Source organism: Capsicum annuum, chromosome 7, assembly GCF_002878395.1.
Source record: "Capsicum annuum cultivar UCD-10X-F1 chromosome 7, UCD10Xv1.1, whole genome shotgun sequence".
NCBI classification, from domain to species: Eukaryota; Viridiplantae; Streptophyta; class Magnoliopsida; order Solanales; family Solanaceae; genus Capsicum; species Capsicum annuum.
Genome location: NC_061117.1, coordinates 155,741,468 through 155,748,275, shown reverse-complemented (window position 1 = coordinate 155,748,275; position 6,808 = coordinate 155,741,468). Strand labels below are relative to the sequence as shown.

Below are 6,808 nucleotides of genomic sequence, written 5' to 3'. Positions count from 1 at the left end.
ATTTGTTTACTACTCCTTATAGGTGGCGTATTTATGTCATGTCATATTGTTCCATGCTTTGTGTACATTTTTGATGACTTGTTTTATCTTAAGTTCGGGGTCTATCGAAAACAGCCTTGCTACTTCTTCGGAGGTAGTGGTATGGACTTCGTACATCTTACCCTCCCCAGACCTCACTATGTGGGAATACACTGGGTTTTTTGTTGTTGTTGTTGTACTCTCATTCTTCAAACTTTTGTGGCATTGATAGTCAATTGTATTTTTAAAATAATTTAAGTTTTTAATTATTGAGATTTATAATACCTTTTCTCTATTACAATTTAAATAGCACTGATAAAATTTTGAGAGTCAACCAAATATTTCATATCCTTAAAAAAAATTTAAGTTGTTAATTATTGTGATTTATAGTTTTTTTTACATATTTTCTTGAAATATATAATAGATTAAATTTTTCTTAGATATTTTAAGCTGTGTTTTTTTTTGGAAAGCCGAAGTTATTTATTTATACTATTCAAAGCACTACATTATATTTGATTACACAAAGATTACCCGACCTAGAAAGAGTAGTACAAGCCATTGTAGACACTTTCCTACAAATAGTATGCAGTTGCAAGTCCTCATGGACTATCTGGGAGTAAAACACTACAGGAGTAGTTTCCAAACTTATTTTTCCTTCCATAGATAGTTGATAAGGCACTCTATTTGCTTCCCTGAAGTTGTGGCGAAGCAGAGGATACAACAGCTTCTTCAAATAGTACCTGCATTGCATGATAAGACAAGAAAATTGGGGATTAGTTTGATTAATCAAATGTAAAAGATCAACTGAATCAGTTTCCACCTCAAGAGCTTGAAAGTGATGAATGTAAGAGAGTTTAACGCACGCCTAGAGAGCTTTAAGTTCCATCTGTAGGCATGTCACAGCTGTTGTAGCACCATTGAAGCCCAAACACCACTTACCTTCATGATTTCACAAAACTCCTCCAATACCACCTCGGAGAGTGTGAGAATGGAATGCACCTTTAATATTTAATTTAAACCAGCCTTTCTACGGAGGGTACCATTTAATCATAATATTAACATATTTATTACTAGAGATGTGAGTATCAGTGAAGAAGTAAAACTCACGCACAATTTGAATAAGGTGATTAGGTGAAGGAGTACACATGGTGTTATTGAAATAGGCATGATTTTGATTATTCAAGGTGAACCAAATAGCAAAAGAGTAAAAGAGAGTCCAGTTGATATAGGGGTTAGGTAGAGAGTGAGATAGATCTCTTAAGAAGACAAGCCATTATTTGATGGGAGCTGGAGGACATTGATCCAATGAAATATTCCAAGTGGCCCAAAAGAAACACACTATAGTTCAATCAATAAGAATATCATAAGCGCCCTCAACCTTGAGATGACATCGAAAACAAAGATCATTTATGATAATTTCCAAACATCAAAGATATTTTTCATAGGTAAACGATCATGAGCACAAAATAATAGGAAGAATTTTATTTTTCCTAAGGTTGGGGAATCCCAAATCCATTGGAAATTAGGAATTTACTCATTGGTAGGAGTTAAGAGGCTATAGATGGAAGAAGTGGTGAATAAGCCATTCTTTTCAAGACCTTAACAAGTGGAGTCTATTTGGTGAGCAAGTTCATTAATAGAAACTTGATTGATTAAGTTTTTGATATCATCGGGGATAATAAAAGGGAAAGAGTCCCAGGACCAAGCATTATGAGTTTTATAGTCAGCTATTTTTCTGAAAGACTCGTGTTACAGAAGAAGACCTTGGATAAGAGATGGAGAATAATATTGGGGGATATCTAGTTGAAGTTCCATATATTAATGGACGTACCATTCCTAACATTCCAAAAGACTCCCTATTGACTTTTTTTCTATCCTAAAAGAACATTTTTCCAAGTAAAGGAATGGAAAGTTAAGGAACGAAGGTAGGAATATTAATTGATGAGACACTGAACCCAAAAAAGATTAGGACTAGTAAAAAGATGCCAAGCAAGGCTGCTAAGAAAAACTAAATTTTTTTGAGAGTCTTTCTTAATGGAAAGGCCTCTTTTATTATAAGGTCTTGTAACGGTGGACCAGTCTAAGAGATAAAGTTTCCTATTGTCTAGTGAAGAACCCCACAAAAAGTTACACTAGATTTTGTCGATATACTTAGTAATCTTGTTGGGAAGATGAAAATATTGCATAGAATACACTGGTTTGGAATTCAAAGTCACATTAATAAGAGTAATTCTTCCAGACGGGGTAAGAAATTTAGTCTTCCAGGAGGATAGCTTTAAGTACATGTTGTCAGTAATATAATGAATGTCCAAGGATTTTGGTGGACGATTAAGGATAGGATAACCCAAATATTTCCAAAAAGGCAAAGTTTATGAGATATTATGAGTGGAAGAAGCAAGGTTTGGATTAGTGCTGCACTTTTTGGAGAAAAACAGTTTTGATTTTGTGTTGTTGATAGTCTGCCTAGATAGTAAGCAAAAAGTAGTCAAACAATTATTGAGAGAATGAATAGATTTCACATTTACTTTAGTCATGAATCTGAAATCGTCAACGAAAAAAAATGGGAGAGATGAGGCCCGGTGGAGGCTACTTCATAGACCTAACTGAACATGGTGGTCAATAAGTTTTGAAAGCATTTCTAAACATAGAATAAAAATATACAAGGACATGGGATCACCCTGATGAATTCCTTTACTGAGATTGAAAAGGGATGTTTTGGACCCAATAACAAGAACTGCTATGCTAGAGGAGGAGATACAGTTCATGATGAGGTTGCTAATTTTTGGGGGGGAAATTGAAGAAAATTAGTGTACGATAAATAAAGCACCATTCAAGTTTACCGTAAGCTTTTTCAAGATCTATTTTTGCCAGGAGATAACCCTTTTAACTGGAAAATTTGTTGAGGAGAGTAATAATCTCTTGAATTATAATATTGTTTGTTATCCATGGCCTTTCATCCCTTAAGAAAAGCAGCTTGGAAAGGGCCGATAAGGTCTAGTAGGAAACGCTTGAGACGATTAACAATAATTTTAGTGATAATTTTATAACTAGCATTGCATAAACTAATAGGCCAAAAAAATTTTAAGTAGTTGACAGTTTTAAACTTTGGTATGAGACAAAGGTGGTTTTGATTGATAATGGGAGGAACATTGGAGGCCCAAATTACAGACCCTTTGGAAGCCCGCGGAATCGATCAATCTCATTGATTTGGAGTATGAATTTCATAGTCAAATTTACCAAGGAAGAAAACTTCACCAACATTATCAAACAAGGGTCTTGGTTTATTAATGGCAATCGCCTCTCTGTTCAATGCAGGGCCCCCAATTTTTTTATATCTGGAGCTAAACAGCTTTATAGTATGATTTGGGCGCAATTGCTGGAGTTACTAATGGAATTTCATGATGCAATCATTTTTTAAAAGATTGGAAATTCTATTGGTAAGTTTCTTAGAGTGGATGCTTTCACTAGTGACACCCTTACGGGACGTTATGCACATTTTTGTGTACAAGTTCCACTAGATACACCCTTGAAATCATATATTTTCATTGGTCTTCAGAAATAGCTCATTACCTTTGAAGGTGAAGTCCAACTTTGCTCAACTGTGGCCGATTGGGCCACACGTAGCATTTTTGTTCATTTAAAAAATTCCACCAACTCCACAATATTGACAATCATAGGAGGCTTCCCTTGAAGTACACGACAACCAATCTCAAGCATGGATCAAAGTATTTTTTTATTATAAAAGAAAGGCTCTGCGCAAAGCTATCCCTACCAAATAACTCTTGCCAGAGATCACAGGGAATCGGTACTTGGAACCTTTTAGTAATGCGTGTAATAAAGTAACTGCCGTTATGGATCAAGGTCCACCCCCGATTCCCAATATTAATACTACAATTGAAACCTTTTTTCAAGGAAACGCTTCATCTCCTAAGTCTGCACATTTGGCCATTAATAAATTTGATCTTTTAATGCAAATTGATGAGGATTATCACATGAAGGCAGCTACATCAATTCCCCAGGAACAAACCTGCCACTCGATCCAGCGTATCAACTCTTACATGTATTTCTATTCTATAGTTTCCGCCTCCTCTCAACACGTAGACCCCACTGTTCCTCTCTTTGTTACTAATTTGATAACTGTTACTCTAGTTGTCAACACATCTGGCTGCCAACACTTAAGTAAAACTGAAATTTCTACCCCTAGAAAAATCCTAACGAAGAGACACTCATCCTTAAACCTCAAACAAATGTCAACTTCTCTTTGCCATATGGATAATTTCTTAGCTATTCCACCATGCATTTCTCTAGTTAAATTGAAACCCAGTGCAGCAAGTTTTCCAACACCCAATGGATTTCACTCCATATTTTTCACTAAATGTATGCAATCATTAGAACCTATTAACCAAATATTGGACAAACCCTCAAATTGCTTTCACAACTCCCTCACCGGTCCAAATGCAAAAACTAGTACTTCCGTTAAATAACAAAGAGAACAAATCTTCTTTCTACCCCACTCGAACATGAAAAATCTTAATATTCCCAATCTACCGATTGTTTATACGACAGTCCCTATTCTTGCATCCCAACCTCCATAATCTTGGATCGAACATGCACTCCATGGCTAAGATATGTTCTTCACCGGAGACTTGGATAGGCACGAAGTGATGATCATCATACAGAACCAAAACTTTCTATCCCAACTAGTGACAGAAGGGTTAAAAATAGGAATGGAGAATTATTGGAATCATCTATGGTTAAAAATGTGCTTAACTCCATTTCTCCAGCGATAGCCCCGTTACTTTTTACTATAATGCACTACCAGAAATTAGCCTATGGCAACGAACTTTTTGGCTATGATTGTAAAAGCATTTCCATAGACAATCTATGGCAATGCTTCCAACCGTTGCAAAAAATAATTATTCTACTAGCACTATAAACGTTGTTATGGAGAATGAACCGTTACAATAGATATATGTATAGCAATGCTTTTTAAAACCGTTGCCATAAAACATCTATGGCAACGCTTAATCAGGAAAAATTATCTATGGCAACACTTCTTAATTTCCCTCTACAATATTTTACTCAGCCATACATACATTTCTCAATAGAAATAATCAAAAACCCTCTTTTTTTCTCATAAAAAACGTAACGCTACTTCTTTCTCATAAACAAAAATTGATTGTAATTACACTATCAAAAATTTATTTCTCATCGAGCAAAAGAGATGAAGTTACTCTGTGATTTGCTAGAAAATCCATTTGTCATTGAGGATACAGTAGTGTGATTTTCTAGAAAACCCATTTCTCAATCAATCGAAAATCCATTATTCCTCAATCTAAAAACATCATTAATCTTTGATTTTCATGCTTTGTTCTTTTTCTTCACTCAGTTCATCGGAAGTTGTACGGTTTGTTGTTGCTGAGAATTGAGATAAGAACACAAAAGTCATAGTTTGGGTCGTCATATAATAACATCCTTAATCTTTTTTTTCGTTTAAACAAAGTTGTTACTTTGCTCTTCTTCTTCATTATTTTAATGTATTATTACTAAATTTTTTTTTTCGTAGTGGGTTTTTGATTTACTGATGAGAGTGTTAATGAAAACTAGATTTGGTAGAATAATTTGTGAAGTACTTTGAGAGGTATAGAGAGATAATAGGCTTGGTGATTATGAAAGATAGGCATACAGGTAGACCCAGAGGTTCTGGTTTCATCGCTTACGTAGATCCAACCATTGTAGACATTGTTATAGCCAAAAACCATATTATCAATGAAAAACTTGTAGACACTGTTATAACCCAAAACCATATTATCAATGACAAACAAGTGAGTAGTTTAGCTTCTGTTTTTATGTACCTCCTCCTTTCATATTCAATTGATATTGAATTGGAGTTGTGAAATATTATAAAACTATGCCCAACTTTGTTGACTACCTGTAATATATATATATAGACACTTTAGTTAGTCATGCTTTAGGTAGAGGGTCTATGGGAAACAACTTCTCTATCTCTAAGTAGGGGTAACATATGTATATGGGATTACACTGGATATATTATTGTTGTAGTTTAGTTAGTCATGTTCTAAGTCGAGGGACTGTTGTAAGCAACCTCTCTATCTCTATGAGGCTAGGGGTAAGGTCTCCATACACTATACCTCGCCCATACCCGACTTATGGGATTACACTAGGTATATTATTGTACTTTAGTTAGTCATATGCTTGCGAGTTTGAAACCTTGGTTGAGCAGTTTTGTTTGTATCAAGGAAACCTTGGGTAATCCGTTATGGAACTGAAAAGTCCCTATCCATTTCAATCAACGCAATATTGAATTGGTGATCTTGTAGTCAAAGATCAGGTCAATTCTTGCTTAACAACGTTCTGTCATAGCAACCACATCAATGAACTCCTTATCTGTCATAAAGTAATTTTTATTTTGAGTTAACAAATCTTGTGTTGGTTTTACACTTTAAACTATTTACTTTTTTACATGAACTTCTGTTTATTCCTAGACATTGAAATATTTTTTAATGAATGTTAACCTTAACTGGTCTTAGCTTACATTATTATGAGAATTGACAAAGATTTGATTTTTCCTGTTTTTATTTTATGGGTATTGGTAAAATTGAAGACACTTTGAACTCATGCTAACTAATTCATCACGGCCACATTCCAAAGGTATTGTTTTAGTTGATCTTTAATATTATATGAACATGTATTTCTTCGCTACCTGCAGTGGTAATCTATAACAAGTTCCAATATTTATTAGTTGCACTTTATCAACGCATCTATTAGT

General features: G+C 34.6%; 1 long non-coding RNA gene across 2 annotated transcripts; it reads right to left on the bottom strand.

The window, feature by feature from the left end:
* Positions 1-473: 473 nt before the first annotated feature.
* Positions 474-2,387, bottom strand: LOC124885637. Of its 2 annotated transcripts, none has more exons than XR_007042970.1 (2): positions 839-2,387; positions 474-758 (listed from the first exon to the last, which is right to left on the bottom strand). It is a non-coding gene; the product is annotated as an uncharacterized LOC124885637 (long non-coding RNA). The 2 variants fall into 2 exon arrangements; XR_007042969.1 differs by having other exon boundaries at positions 882-2,387.
* Between the last annotated feature and the right edge of the window lie 4,421 nt (positions 2,388-6,808).